The 14,189-nt window shown below is 36.5% G+C and overlaps 1 protein-coding gene and 1 pseudogene across 6 annotated transcripts in view; one reads left to right on the top strand and one right to left on the bottom strand.

Moving 5' to 3' along the window:
* The window catches only part of Marchf1 (membrane associated ring-CH-type finger 1), a 764,409-nt gene that overhangs the window by 547,293 nt on the left and 202,927 nt on the right, over positions 1-14,189 (bottom strand). The window lies entirely within an intron of this gene.
* LOC118597775 overlaps positions 1-14,189 on the top strand; it is a 165,382-nt pseudogene that overhangs the window by 93,727 nt on the left and 57,466 nt on the right.

Genomic DNA, 14,189 nt, shown 5'->3' with positions numbered 1-14,189 from the left:
CCAAAATGATAACAAGCTTGAGATATACTTCAATTGGCTGCATGAAGTGAGTCTCTAGTTCTGAAAAAAAAAAAAAATAGTGGAAGCTTTCTTGTTTACATATGGAGAGTCATTTCTCACTTTTCTAGAGAAAGTATTGCCTGACTGCACCTTGGGGGAATCATCTTTCTAATTTTCTATATTAATTTGACATTTAACTATTGTTTGGTTAAGGTGTAAGTTTATTCTTTTAGGACAACCTGAGTTGAAGACCCTGAAACTTCAGAACAGATCTTGAGGGATTTGTTCATGAAACAACATATTAAAAGAATTACTCTGGGTTTGGGTAATACCAATCAGTTCAGTAGATTAAATGTTATTTAGGTGGTGCCAAGAGTGGCCAAATTGCATTTAGGAAAATGAGCAGATGTTATTGTCCTACATAAGACATGGCTCAAGAAATTGTTCTTATAAGAGAAATGGATGGTTTCAAGTTTCTCTGTGTTAAAAGAGTGTTGGCTTCTGTGTTCAGAAATGGGGGCAGGATGCAAATGCCAACACTGGAAACTGGGCTACTCCCAAGAAAGAAGGAATGTACCCAAGGTATTTTTGGAAGACCGAAGGCAACAGTGTGTTTGGGGAATATGTGGGTATGTCTGTACACTGGACACTAAATATAGAAGCAAACATGAAACAGACTCTGCAGATAGAAGGCCTGTGTTTCCTGGGAAACCAATCCCACTATAGCTGAATGACACCATTGTTTTATCCTTCCTTTTTTATTATTATTAAGAAATTTTCTATTCATTTGCATACCAAACACAGATCCCGCTCTACTCCTCCGGCCCTTCAGCCTTCCCCTCCGAACCCTTTCCCCATTCCAACCTCCTTTAAAGCAAGGCCTCCCATGGGGAGTCAGCAGAACCTACATTCAGTTGAGGCTGGTCCAAGCCCCTCCGCCTGCACCAAGGCTACACAAGGTGTCCCACCATAGGCACTGGGTTGCAAAAGACCACTCATGCACCAGGGATGGATCCCAATCCCACTGCCAGGTCCTCTCTAAACAGTTCAAGCTAAACATCTGTCTCACCTTTGCAGATTGCCTAGTCCAGTCCCATGGGGGGCTCCACAGCTATTGGCCCACAGTTCATGTGTTTCCACTACTTTGGCCTGGCAATCTCTATACATTTCCCCATCATTATACTTCTTCTTACAGACTTAATCATTAAAATTTAAGAGAAGGCTAAGAAAACGCGTTCAGTAGAATCCTCAGAGTATTTGGGGAACTATAGGATGTGTCTAACTGCTACCCAGTGAACTGACTTGCACAGTCACATGAGTGGTGTTGCTGGCAGAGAGAAGCAGGAATACTCAGCCTTCCTCCTGCTTAGTTCTCATTAGCGGCATGATGAGGACTAGAACTAAGGAAGCACTTGCAGAAGACCCACACTTGGAAGCTCCTTGGGAGAACATGAATAACAGTTCTCTCTTTGAGATGTTCTCTAGAGGCCTCATGAGACAAAGAGCTATTAGAAGGCTATCAATGCTGAATAACTTTCAATGCATACATTCTTAAATTCTGGATTTACAAGTCAAGGGCTTAACCACTACACAAATAACAATGAAACCAGAACTTAACTCTTATGTTATGCTATAACAACTGGCTTGAAATTTTGAAATAAAAATTTAAAGATGTAAGATAGATATTAAAGCAATACTTTTTCTTATTTGAGCAAATGAAAACATTTAGGAGTTCTATGAAAGCCAGAAATTCTAAAGAAAAATAATCATAATTTTACAAAATTGATAATATACTGAAATTGTCAGAGTGCCATATAATATATAGTAGATATACCTGAACACAGTTTTCCAAGGGAAATGCTTTTTTGTCTTGTCTTTACTTTCAAAGAATATCTTTAGAAGAATAAAAATTGCCTCAGAAAACATTATTTCCTTTTTAGATAACCAAACTTAGGGGCAAAACATTGATGTTTAAATTGTTTTTCCAGACTTCTATCCACTAATCCAATCTGTTTTATAAAAATATTGACATTTTAATATCTAACAACTCCATACACAGAAAATAAACAGAACAATCACTTAAATATTGATTTGTAGCAGTAGCAAGAGACACAAAGAGAGAGGAGGGGGAAGAAAAAGGAAGGAGGGAAAGGGAGAGGAAAGTGGTGGGGGAAGGGGAGGAGAGCGGGAGATAGCACCAGTAACGTGGTATATGTTTTCTGTCAGCCAGGATTAGGAAAGCCAAGCCCAAGTGCTGGGGTGCTGGACAGTAAAACTTACCTGTGCTACTTATAAAAGGAAAATAGAGATCTGAGAGGATAGACAACTCATTTTTTTCCCTGACTGGGCATGTTTACTCCATGAAAACATAAATTGGTATATAGTAATTTTACTTTTTAATGTGTGTGTGTGTGTGTGTGTGTGTGTGTGTGTGTGTGTGTGTATCCTCAATGGTCAGAAGAGGGCATCCACTCTCTTGGAGCTGCAGTTACAGGCACTTGTAAGCTGCCTGAGGTAAGTACTGGGAACCAAATGTAGGTCCTCTGCAAAAGCAGTTCATTCTTTTAACTGCTGAGCCATCTCTCTAGTCCCAAGAATGATGTGTATTTAGAAATTCAGAGATAATACAGTTATGAAAAACAATACCAAAATCTTAAATGTAAACAACTATACATATAAGAATGTTAATTAATGACTACTACACGAGCTTTAAAATGTATTGTATGAATCACATCAACCATTAGAAAAATAGAAATATTAATAGATGTAGAATAACTTGAATCCAGTGCAATTTATTATGGCTTTCACTTTATCCTTCTCTCCAAGGCATGGAAAATAAGAATTGTTAATTACTCCATTTTTATAAGTATATCCTGTGTCATAAATCTAAAGGACAATTAGCAAATTCAAATCTCCATTTCTAGAGTGAACCTTTTGATAGATTTTGGACTTCAAGTATCCATAGCCTTTCTCTGTCCATATTTACATACAATGCATATCCACATATTAAAAACAGATATGCAAACACAGGCATGCTGAGCTCCAGCTGATGATGGCATCTCTCAGGGCTGCTCTCACAGTGTTATTCTTACATCCTTCTGCCTTCAGCCACAAGGGAATCCCTATTTGTAACAGTCTTACTCAATGAACTGAGCCTGACCCTGAGTGAGCAGGATGTCTCACAATCCATGAAGATTGGAATAAGAACTGAAAAGCATGTGTCACAACACTGGATGCTATCTCTCCATCACTATTCAGGTATCGGTACTGTATAATTAATGACAGATTCAAAAGTTGATTCTAGCAAGGGCAAATTTCTCTTTCAATGAAAAAGGAACTGTGGCAAAGTTTGCACTCAACTGTTCTTCCTGGTGCAAAAGAAGACAACAGTGACTTCCTGTTCCTGCTCTTGACAAATATACCCCACATTCTGAAATAGAAGCTTCTAGAAACTTTCTCTTTCTACTTAAGGTCATTATTACATCTCTGAATAAACTATTGGGTTTTTATTTTTGTTTTTTCTCATCACCATTAACTTCCATTTTCTTCACCTAGGAAATAACCACAGTAATTTTCTTTTTAGCTGTCTGGACCATGACTTGTAGAATACTAAGAAACATAGTTAAAGTCCCCCTTTCCCACCAGCCATCTCTAGGAATGTTTACAAGCCAGTATCATAAAGCACTGTATCAGTAACAAAACAAAACTTTACCACTTCTGATTATTAATACACCTGGAAGCTAATAAGCTTTAGACAAGATACTAATGTGATGTAAGTTCTTTACTACCAAAGTATAATGCAGAAATAATTCCTTAAAACTCACCTTAAGGAAGAATAGTCTTTATCCTACATAGTTACTGAAATAATATAAATTAAAAAATAATACACACACACACACACACACACACACACACACACACGTAGTTCATCTCCCTGATTTTGCCCTTTTATAATATACACAAATTTCAAAGCAACATGCTGTGCATGACGCAAATAGAAAAGTTCCAGATTTCAATTAAATAGAGAAAAAGAACAGCCCATAGGAAGCTCACATTAATAAATTGTAAACTGATTGTTTTTTAATGCCCAAATATATTTGAGAGATTAGAAAATATCCATGGCTACAGAATGGTACTCAGTTCTATCAACTGAATATAATCAAGAGTATTTTATGATAATATCATCCAAGAGTGATGTCAATGAATCTTGTGCTTGCATAAAGAGAAAACACACACATGATTTAATTGATTGGTTAGAACATTAACAAGATCTCAATCTTTAATGGAACCATCAGCAGTGGATGTTGACATTAAGTCAGTTCACTTGGTTTTTATCAGTTCTTGACTGTAATTCCCAATTGAGTCAGTATTGAACATTGCTTAACTAATGAGAAGAGATAACCAGTCTCTTCAGGGAAAACCCCACACCTTGCAGTTTCCAGAGAGTTTATCTGCTGTTCCTCATGACAAATCATGTTCTGCTACATTCCCCTAGGCTTCATTCACTTTTCTAGTCTCCTTATTCATAATTTGCTTTCTTCTTAATTTCAGTCTGTAGGAAAATAAGATAAGTGGGGTTGCTTTTATGATTGTTTTTATTTCAGCCATTGATTGAAGGTGTGATCCCCACATCATGAATGTGTTCATATCTAACTAATATTTGTCACTACAAAAAATGATGTTTTTCAAGCTGACAATTACCATGCATATTTCAAGCTACTGAGAAAATTCCATATCTCCATTGCCCTACTGTGAACAACTACTTTCCAAAAGAAAAATAAACTAATATATGTAATTTTAGGGGACTCTAGCAAATGGAGAAAGATACCAGTGTGACTTCTCACATTAGTGGATGTGCTATCTCCCAACAGCATATATAATTTCCTGTAGACACTGGATGGGATGTGTGTAGCATGGCCTATGAACTCCATTCCCTTGTTAAGATCATTGCATTTGAAAACTGAATTTTTATTTAATCTAACAGACAATATTTCATAAAGGTATGAAAGCAGAGTATAGGGCTCCTGAAATAACATAGAATATTCTTATAACAACAAGGGTTCAGACTGGTCCTGGGAACACTCATTTTTCTATGTGAGCTTTTCTGAGAAATGGCTGCTTGTCGGAGCTTTTTGCCTCTTTAAGCAAGAGATTTTCATCATGTTTTGTTCTTGTTTTTCAAAGCTGGTTTCTTAGCAACAGCTTCAAGGACTTCTTCAGTAAAAATAGCCATTTTTAGATTTGGGTTGGTAGTAAAAATTCGTATTTTTTGTTAGAAATACCACAAACTCATATAGTTTTGGATATCTTTAAAAACAGATAAATCAAATTTCCAGGTGCAGTGGGTATTAGGATCCTGGAAAAAAGAAGTTCAAACCACTTGTCTGATGTGCAGGTTATTTTATTAGTTTCTAGGTATTTCATAATTTTATGTCAAATATTCAAGCCTTGACATTCAAACATCATTAATCATGGCTTTTATTGCAGTTATAAGTGTCACACTTGGTCCTGGCCCACAAGAAAAGTAATTTGGTTTCCTGATTTATTCATGGAAATCTCTTTGTTATTCAATGGGATAAATTATTTGTGCTCTGAGTTTTTCTGTTTAGACACTATATTATTGCCTCATAAAACAATGTGATGGAGCAGTTCCTGCCAAAAACACAGTAAAAAAGGCAACCAGTTGGTTTTATTTGCACACAATTAGAAAGTGTAATTCCATTATAAGTTAATTACAGGGATAAATTCTTATTTAGAATCTGTCACAGAGGTCAAACAAATAAATTTTGTTATTAAATTTCACCTGGACAGATACTAATGAATTTTCAGGAATTCATTATTAGCTTTATTTCCCAAAAAAAAAACTTGGAAATGCCTCAAGTGTCTCCATGCTTTGCCAATGTTTTCTGGTCTTTCTTAGGTTCAGAGATCTCCATGAAGTGAGGACATGTGCCAAAAGATACTGTACATAAAGTTCTGTTTGCGATTCATGGGTGTGCAAATATGTAGCTGGGTGATATAAGGAATGTCAGTGATTTCTTCTTATGAGGAACAGATATTTCCTTAACAGTGAAACAAAGAACAATTGGAAAAAAATTAATGAGCAACTGTGGCTTGTCTGGCAGGCATTGCACATGGCCCTCACACAGCTTGCATTTTCTCAGACACACGCTGAGTGGGAAAGGAGTGGCCTGGCCAGAAGTGAGCAAGTGAACAAATTCTTCTGAATCCTGGTAGAAAAGACCAGAAAGTAGATGATTCCTTTCTAGAAATGTGTTCATGTTCACAAAACCCCAAATCTTCATAAATAGAATGCATGGCCTGGTAAGCAAGTAACTGCTTCCTCAAATTGGTTTTATTTTCTAATCTTCGCAGAGTCTAGAGATACAGTATGTCACATAGCAAAATTAAAGCAGCAAATAACCTAATGGATATCCATCAGCCAACCCTATCCTGGATCATGTGAGTTCAGTGTCATGGGAGTCTTGAATGGGAGCAGAAGGACAAATGTCAGAGTCATAGATACGATGTGAGAAAGACTTGAGTGTGTTTGGCTGCCTCTGAAGATGGAAGGGAGTCATGGGCTAAGGAATTCATATGGGATTCAGAAGCCAGAAAGGTTTGAAAATTATCATTTCCCTTAGAGAAAGAGACATGATGCTGGCATTTGATTTCAGTCCAGTGAGACATTGAGACTATAAAAAAAAAATGTGAATCACTATAAGCCAATAATCTTGCTGTTACACCTATTATAGTGGCCAGTAGAAAATAAGATCATGATGAATAGGAGAGCTAAGCCCATTGCATGGTGAGAAATCTTACAGAAACTCTTCCATTTGGATTTTGAAAGACTGGTCATAAGATATTTTGCTCTCAAACTCAAAATGACAATACAGAAGACACCACTACTATCAGTCAGGTGATACCAGAAGTGACCTGCTTTCTTCTTGGGCAGAACTCTGCTTTTACCAATGAAACTTTGTAGAATGAAAACAAGGTCCTTTTCTATGTTGTGAAGTCCTATTTTCTTAAACAGACATTTGTCTTATTCTGAAGAGATTGTGATCAGAAGTTTGGAGGTCAAGTAAGAGTCTGAGAGGATCAGACCCTCAGTTTATCACTCTTGTGGTGCTCACAGAAGGTCATTCTGAACATTGGGCTGCATCATTTTTCCATAGGGGTTCGTCCAAATGTCCAGAGCTGCCCATAGGAGCTGCCAAAACCTTCTGAGTGCTAAAATGTTCTTATTTTTTATGATTTTGTTTATGCTTTTCACGAAATTAAGAAAACAAAATAAGAAACATTCTTTTAGTCCATTCCAGTATATATTGCTAGTACCCTTTATCTCCCTTTATGATTAGCTATTAACCATGGTAGACTTATTTGCTTGCTTTTAAGATTGTATCTTTTCAGATCTTCCTAATCGCTCTATCTTTTCTGGATTCTGACCCTTACAGAAATAACTTTTTGTTGGGCAGATTATTATCAGCATTTATAATTCTAACCACACTCACTCATTTATTATATATTTAGTAACTACCGCATTGCCAAGAATTACTCTGAGTATTTGAGTTACAACAATGAATGAAAACAAGAAAATCTTTTGACTAATGGAAGCTGTAGATTCTAGACTATAAAAAGTAAAGGAGACCCAAATAAGCATGTTCTCATTTATCTATATAAAGATTTGAGATTTCAAGTGATGGTTCAGATATAAATGAAACTAAAAAATAGAAACCAGAATAACTTAAAAGAGGTTACTTTAGTCAGAATGGTACAAATATTTTTATGAATAATTAGAAATCATTTTATCTTTCATTTATCCTTCTTTCTCCTCATTATGGCTCCATAAGATGTGTCAGGATATAAAATACCAGCTGTTATTTTAGGTGGAATATACTGACTTACTTAAACCATTAACACACTCACACTAATATGCACTAGCCCACAACTATCAAGGCAGTAGTTCAAACTATCTAAGATTTACAAATCCATGTGTTTGTAATTTTCCCATATTCTTCCTATCTGTTCAAAAACTGTATTTTTTAAACAAATAGCAACCACACTAAGCCATTCTATAGAAAAGTACTTCTACCTCAGGTATCCCTTCCAAGGAGAAAAATAAATATCCTTGAGAAAAATCAAAATGAATAGGCATGTGATGTTAATGCAACTTTTAAATGTTGGAAAATAGCCAAGCACTGTCATTTATATACCGTAACATTTATACAGGTATAGAAATGCTAAAGCACACCAACATGGAAAAGAAAATCCTGCCATCTTTGATTTTTTTTTTATAGATTAGCATGTAGAGACCATATGACCATTTTATGTAAAAGGTCCCTTTATATACAAAGTATGTGGGCATCAGGAATATGCATTATACCATCAGGAATATGCATTAACAAAAGAATAAAATTACCATAGATTAAGTAGCTATCACTTCTTGGGCATTTCAAGTAGAATTTTGTTTAAAGGAAATCTTGACTTATGATCTTAGAATAAATATACTATTACAAATTCAAAACATCATGTCTGATATTTATATATGTGTACATAGAACAATCTTTATGATACAATGACATATTCACAACTTTTCTCTGACATTCTAAGTTTATTGTTAATAAGAACACTTTCAAAAATATCTCAGTAAACTAGGAAATGTCAGAGAAGTGTGATTGCTGCATTTACTTGTCCTAGCTTGTGTTCTTCCACATACTGTTAACCTAAATGTGAGATGGGCACATTTCATGTATTATTATGTTAGTGAGAACTTTACAGATGAATAGAATTCATAGGAAAGTATAACCTTTTACACATGCTTTTGTGTATTTTGTGGAATAAATTTTAGCCATAACAGGTTTTCAAAATAGCTACTTGAAAACGAAATATGTCTTGCCATTTACCATTAAACCATCTTGAAGGAAAATGAAAACTTTTCAGGCATGCTATAAAATTTGATAACATGCCTTGAAAATAAATCACAGAGTAGAACTGCATTATGTAGAAATAGAATACAGTCTAAGACTCATTTAGCCTCCGATCTTTTATAAATTATTTTATAAAATATAGAAGCTGGGGCTGTATATCTGTCATAGTTTTAATTTCATTCAAGATGCCAGTGACTCGGTGTTTTATATAGTATCTTACTTCCTGGCCCTTCACTTCCAGCATGGGTCTTTCCCTGAGTGCACAAGCTCTCCTACAGCTTCTAGAAATCTTACATTAGTTATTATAAACAATCAGCATAACTTTCTTCTGGAACCAAAAGAAATGACTTTTAAAATTCTATTTAGTTACCATTAACTCTGACTTTCAGGAACACCGGTGATTTACTAAAACTCTATTAATCCTACTAAAGACCTAATAATGCTATGTAATATTTTGAATTTCAAAGAAAGATTTTCATACAAGAAAAATAGTGTTCTCTGCATGGAGTGTTTTTATATGCTACAGAATAGGAATGTCTGTTAAAAGTGTTTCTTTGTGAACAAAAAAACTTTTTTTTTACTATATTGCTGTGTATTAATAATTTGAGAACTCTACTTGTACTTAAAACATATTTTAATTATACTCACTCCCAAATTCCTACCCCTAACACCTCCCATACCCACCCCAAACCCTCACCTCTCCTCTTCAACTTCATGTTCTATTTTTTTTTAATAGAGTGAATCAGTTTTCCTTAGAGGTATGGTCAACCACGTTCTAATGGCTGGCCCTACATCCAAATTGTATTTGGTGGTGAAAATTTTCTTGCTGTTTATAATTCTCTTGTGTTCATTTTACTTTTGTTCTTGAAGGGAATATCATCTTTCAGCTGTGATTAGAAGTAACACAGAGTGATTATAAATCAATGCTTTTGGGGGTGTCTAGTATGATAATGGAGAACTTCCAAGAGACCTAATGGGCTGTTTCGAACAGCTGCTGATCACTGAGACATCGATTTTAATCAAAGCAGGCTTGTATTCTAGTAGCTCCAGAATTGCTGAAAACCTAGCTTAAATGCAGAATCTGGTCCTACTGCAACCCTACTGAATTTATTTTAGTAAATGAGTAATCTAAATAACTTTTACTCATATCAAACTTTAAGTTTTTGAAGATAGTGATGATTCCATGTTTTCTCAGACATTCAGTGCCTATTTTTTGAAATATGGTTTATTGTTTCAAACTGTACTGTTGAATGAATTAAAAAAAGGAACAAAACTCTGGCCCAATAAGGAAATGATGGGGGAGTAGTGATGGTAGAGAAACAGAGGAAAGAAAACTAAAATGGTAAAATCCTAGGTTTTATAGGAAATTTGAGATGTCGCCGTATCTCACTAATCCAGGCATCCTCTGGTTACATGTTCACAAAGCTGTTGGTAGATAACCCCCTTCTGAGTGCACATAAAACACAAAATACTAAGAACATTGTGAGCTGAAAAGATGTACGCTTTCATTTGTTCCCCAAGCATTTTTACGTGTTTCAAAGAGCAAATAACAGGTTTATTCAGAGATCAAATGATGCAAGGAAGTTTTGCAGGCAAACAATGATGCCAAAATTAGAAGCCAATTGTTTTAACCCTCAAATTTCCTTTCTCTCCCCTCTCTCCCTTCTCCCTCTCTCTCTCTAAACTGTTTTTTATTCACCTAATATGTGCATATGTCCAAGTGCACTGGCTTTTTTATAGATAGAAAAATTTTCAAAACTAGACTATAATGTGGTACTGTGGTATAAGTTTAACAGATAAGTATATATTTATATTTTCTTGGAAACTATAGGTCACTTAGTTGCTGTCAAGTTGATTATATTAATATTCATGATTACCTTAGGTTAAATATGTTCTTAAAATTCGAAGAAGCTTCATAGTTTTATAAAATAATGCAATGTGCTCTATACTTTCAAGTTACGATCTTTCCCTATAAATCCAATGGTGACCACACCAAAAAAGCCATACACTGCTGGAGTTAAACAGCAGAAACATTGTTTGTCAATCCTAAATGCCTTAAGTCATGCAGTCAACAGAGCCATGTGCCCTCAGAAACCCAGGTGGGGCCTCCTTTGCCTTCTAGCTTCTGCTTGGTCAGCCATCTTTCGCATTTCTTGACTTGTGTGTAGCTGCATAGTTCCAATCTACCTTCACCCTGACCCAGTCTGTCTGCAAACAGTATGCCATCCCTTGGACTTCTAATCATCGGTCAATAGTCACACTACATTAGGAACTTACCCTACTTCAGTTTGACCTGACCTTAACTAATTACATCTGTGATGACTCAACTTATTTTAAAGGCCTCATTCTTAGGTAGTGGGTTGGGTAGTGTTCATTGTCAACTTGACACAATCTAGAAAAGCCTAAGGAAAGAGTCTCAGCAAGGGACTGTCTAGGTCAGGGTGGCTTATGTGCATGCCATGAGTGATTATCTTGTTTACATTAATTTGTGTAGGAAGACCTGTGCCCTGAGGGCTACACCATTCCTTGGGTTTAAGTCCAAGACTTCACAATAAATGAGGAAATGAGCTAAGCACAAGCATAATTTTTATAATTATATTATAATGGATAAATGATATTCAATGTTTTAAATGTCATTTATCCTTCAAGACATATTCCTCTTAAAGCTAGTCCTTAGCCTTAGCCTATTTCTAAATATTATACCAGGAAAACTCCTGTCACTATTTCTACTCTTGTCAGGCAGTACAGAGCATGAAGTTCATAACCCTTCTCAAATACGGCTGGAGTCTGAAGACTGCTTCTAATGATACAAAGTGTTCTCCTCTGGAACCATACATTCACAAACAAAAATGGTCTCAATAATAATAATAATAATAATAATAATAAAAGCAAAAGAGGCTATCAATTAGACAAGGGGGCATGGGAGAAATTGGAGGGAGGGTACCTAAGAGAGGCTGAAGCAGAGAAAGGAAAGAGAGAAAGTAATGTATTTCTGCTTTAATTTTTAAAAAATACAATTTTAGAAAGGAAAAATTTATCACAACTTTCCAATTATAATCTGACTATGGATTTCTGCTGGGAATATTGAAGTTCTAAAATATTTCACTTTAAAAATACATAAAATAGCCATTATTAGAAGAGTGGGCTAACAAAAATTTTATTGTATAATTTTATGTGCTACTGTCAAATTAAAAGAAGTGGCGTGACCCCAAATGAACGCATGATCTCAACCACTGATAGCTGGTGCTCTCTCCTCTCATTATGCGCCTCCAACTGACAGCTGTGCTTCATGATTCAGCTGAAGGCACAGCTTCTCCAGGAAACTTTCAAAGACCAGCCTAAGCAAAGAACTTTAAAGATCACAAGCACGTAATAAGATAACAGAAGACAGACCACAAAATTAAATGACATGAATTCTCAGACTCAATAGAGGCTAAGATTGCTTTCATGCTCTTTGCAGAAGACATACATGATGCAAAAAAGACAAGAAGTTAAGAGCAAAATATGGTCTGTGTTCTAACATTGAGTTTCACAAGAACAAGTCCTCACCAAACTGAAGTCAGTTGCTGACGTTGGATAAAATGAGGGGAAGCATATTCCCAAATTTCTCCATGTATTATAAAGGTAATTATAATGCTCAGTCTAAAACCTAACTTAAAGTGGAAACTAAAATAAATCATAGATGAAAACTTGGTTCTTAGGAGACTGCCCAGCACCACTAGCGGGAGAAGACGACCCACATACCAAACATGGTTGCCTGTCCCTGGAAGGAGAGAATGACGATCAGGTGCCATTATGGTAAGATATGAGAGAATGGGGTAATGGTTTATGCCTTTCTAGAGAGGCAGATCTGAAGAGATGAAGGTGGTGTGGAGGTGGTTTGCTTGCCACTTGGGGCCATTGTGATGCCAAGGGCTGTCTGGGCCCATGACCCTGCTGTAGTCACAGTTTATGTTGATGTCCATAACTCTTGTTACCACTGAAGGCCTGAGGATAGGACTGTGCAGAGATGGCCCCTTGTCTCACTGGCTCCAGCACTAGGGAGAACTGGCTCTGCCTCTTACCTGCTACAGTACTCAGGAAAGTGGGTCCTACATCTTGTCTGGGCAGCACAGTAGAGCTGACCCTGTTGACCAGGGTATAGTTGAGCTGCCAAAGAACATGATTATGAGAGAGTGGGCCCCACTACTTGTCTGTCATGGGGTGACATGGGCAAGGGAAAGATGCCCTTCCCCCCTGCCCCTTGGCACCTGCATCAGGTGAGTGGTCTGTTCCTGCCCCTCACCAACAGCTGCACCCAGGAGAGATGGCCCTGAACCTCATCCATGACACAGAGCAACAACAGGATATCCAAGAGGAGTTCCAGTGAGGGCGCAGTATCAAGGATGTAGGAGAAGTCAAGAGTCCTCCAACCAGACCAATGACTCATTGCAAAGACCACTTGCAAGTAAAGTTGTAGGGACTCAAGGGTACACTGTGACTCACTGTGTCACACTGCAGCTTCCAAAATGAGATTGGGGGGGAGTGTTCTTTAGCATAGTAGTTGGACCATTCAAAGTTGACTTTATATTGCCATGACCTTGTGTGTAATCTAGAGTAAAAAGCAAAGCCTGAAATACTTTCTTATTATATAAAAGGAGAATTGTATTCTCCATACTAAGGCCACTTCACAGCTTTAAACAAAGCTTTATGCTGAGTTTGTACAGTAGCCTGCAGCTAAGGAGGAGTGATGGTCATGAGCCATCCTTCACACGGTGTGAAGTCTGATGGATTTCATTTGTCATGATCCTGACACAGTACACAGAGAGACTCAGAAGAGGAGAAAGTTATCCTTGGAAGAACTCAGAAAGTTTCCATACATGAACCTACCACTTACAGCCTCATCCTTAAAAAAAAAAAAAAAAAAAAAAAAAAAAAAAAAAAAAAAAAAAAAAAAACAACAACAAAAAAAAACCCTGCAGGACAGTGAAAACATGTACAAAATGAAACCAGTAAGGCAAAAATTCTCAGCATCAGACCCCTAAGGGCTTCAGACACAGGAGTTAACAGATATCATGTAAAAATATGTTTAGGAGGCTTAAAACATAAGACACGAAACCTAAATGTAAATGAAAGCCACAGGGTGCAATAAATTATACAAATTTGATAGATGGAAATTCTAGAACTTAAAAATGTGAAACCCATCATTAGAAAAACCACAGAAAGAAGTCATGAACTGGAAGAAATCATACAGAATCTGTGACAAATGAAAATGGAGAG

This window comes from Onychomys torridus, chromosome 17, assembly GCF_903995425.1.
Source record: "Onychomys torridus chromosome 17, mOncTor1.1, whole genome shotgun sequence".
NCBI lineage: Eukaryota > Metazoa > Chordata > Mammalia > Rodentia > Cricetidae > Onychomys > Onychomys torridus.
This window is presented reverse-complemented; position numbering and strand designations above follow the sequence as displayed.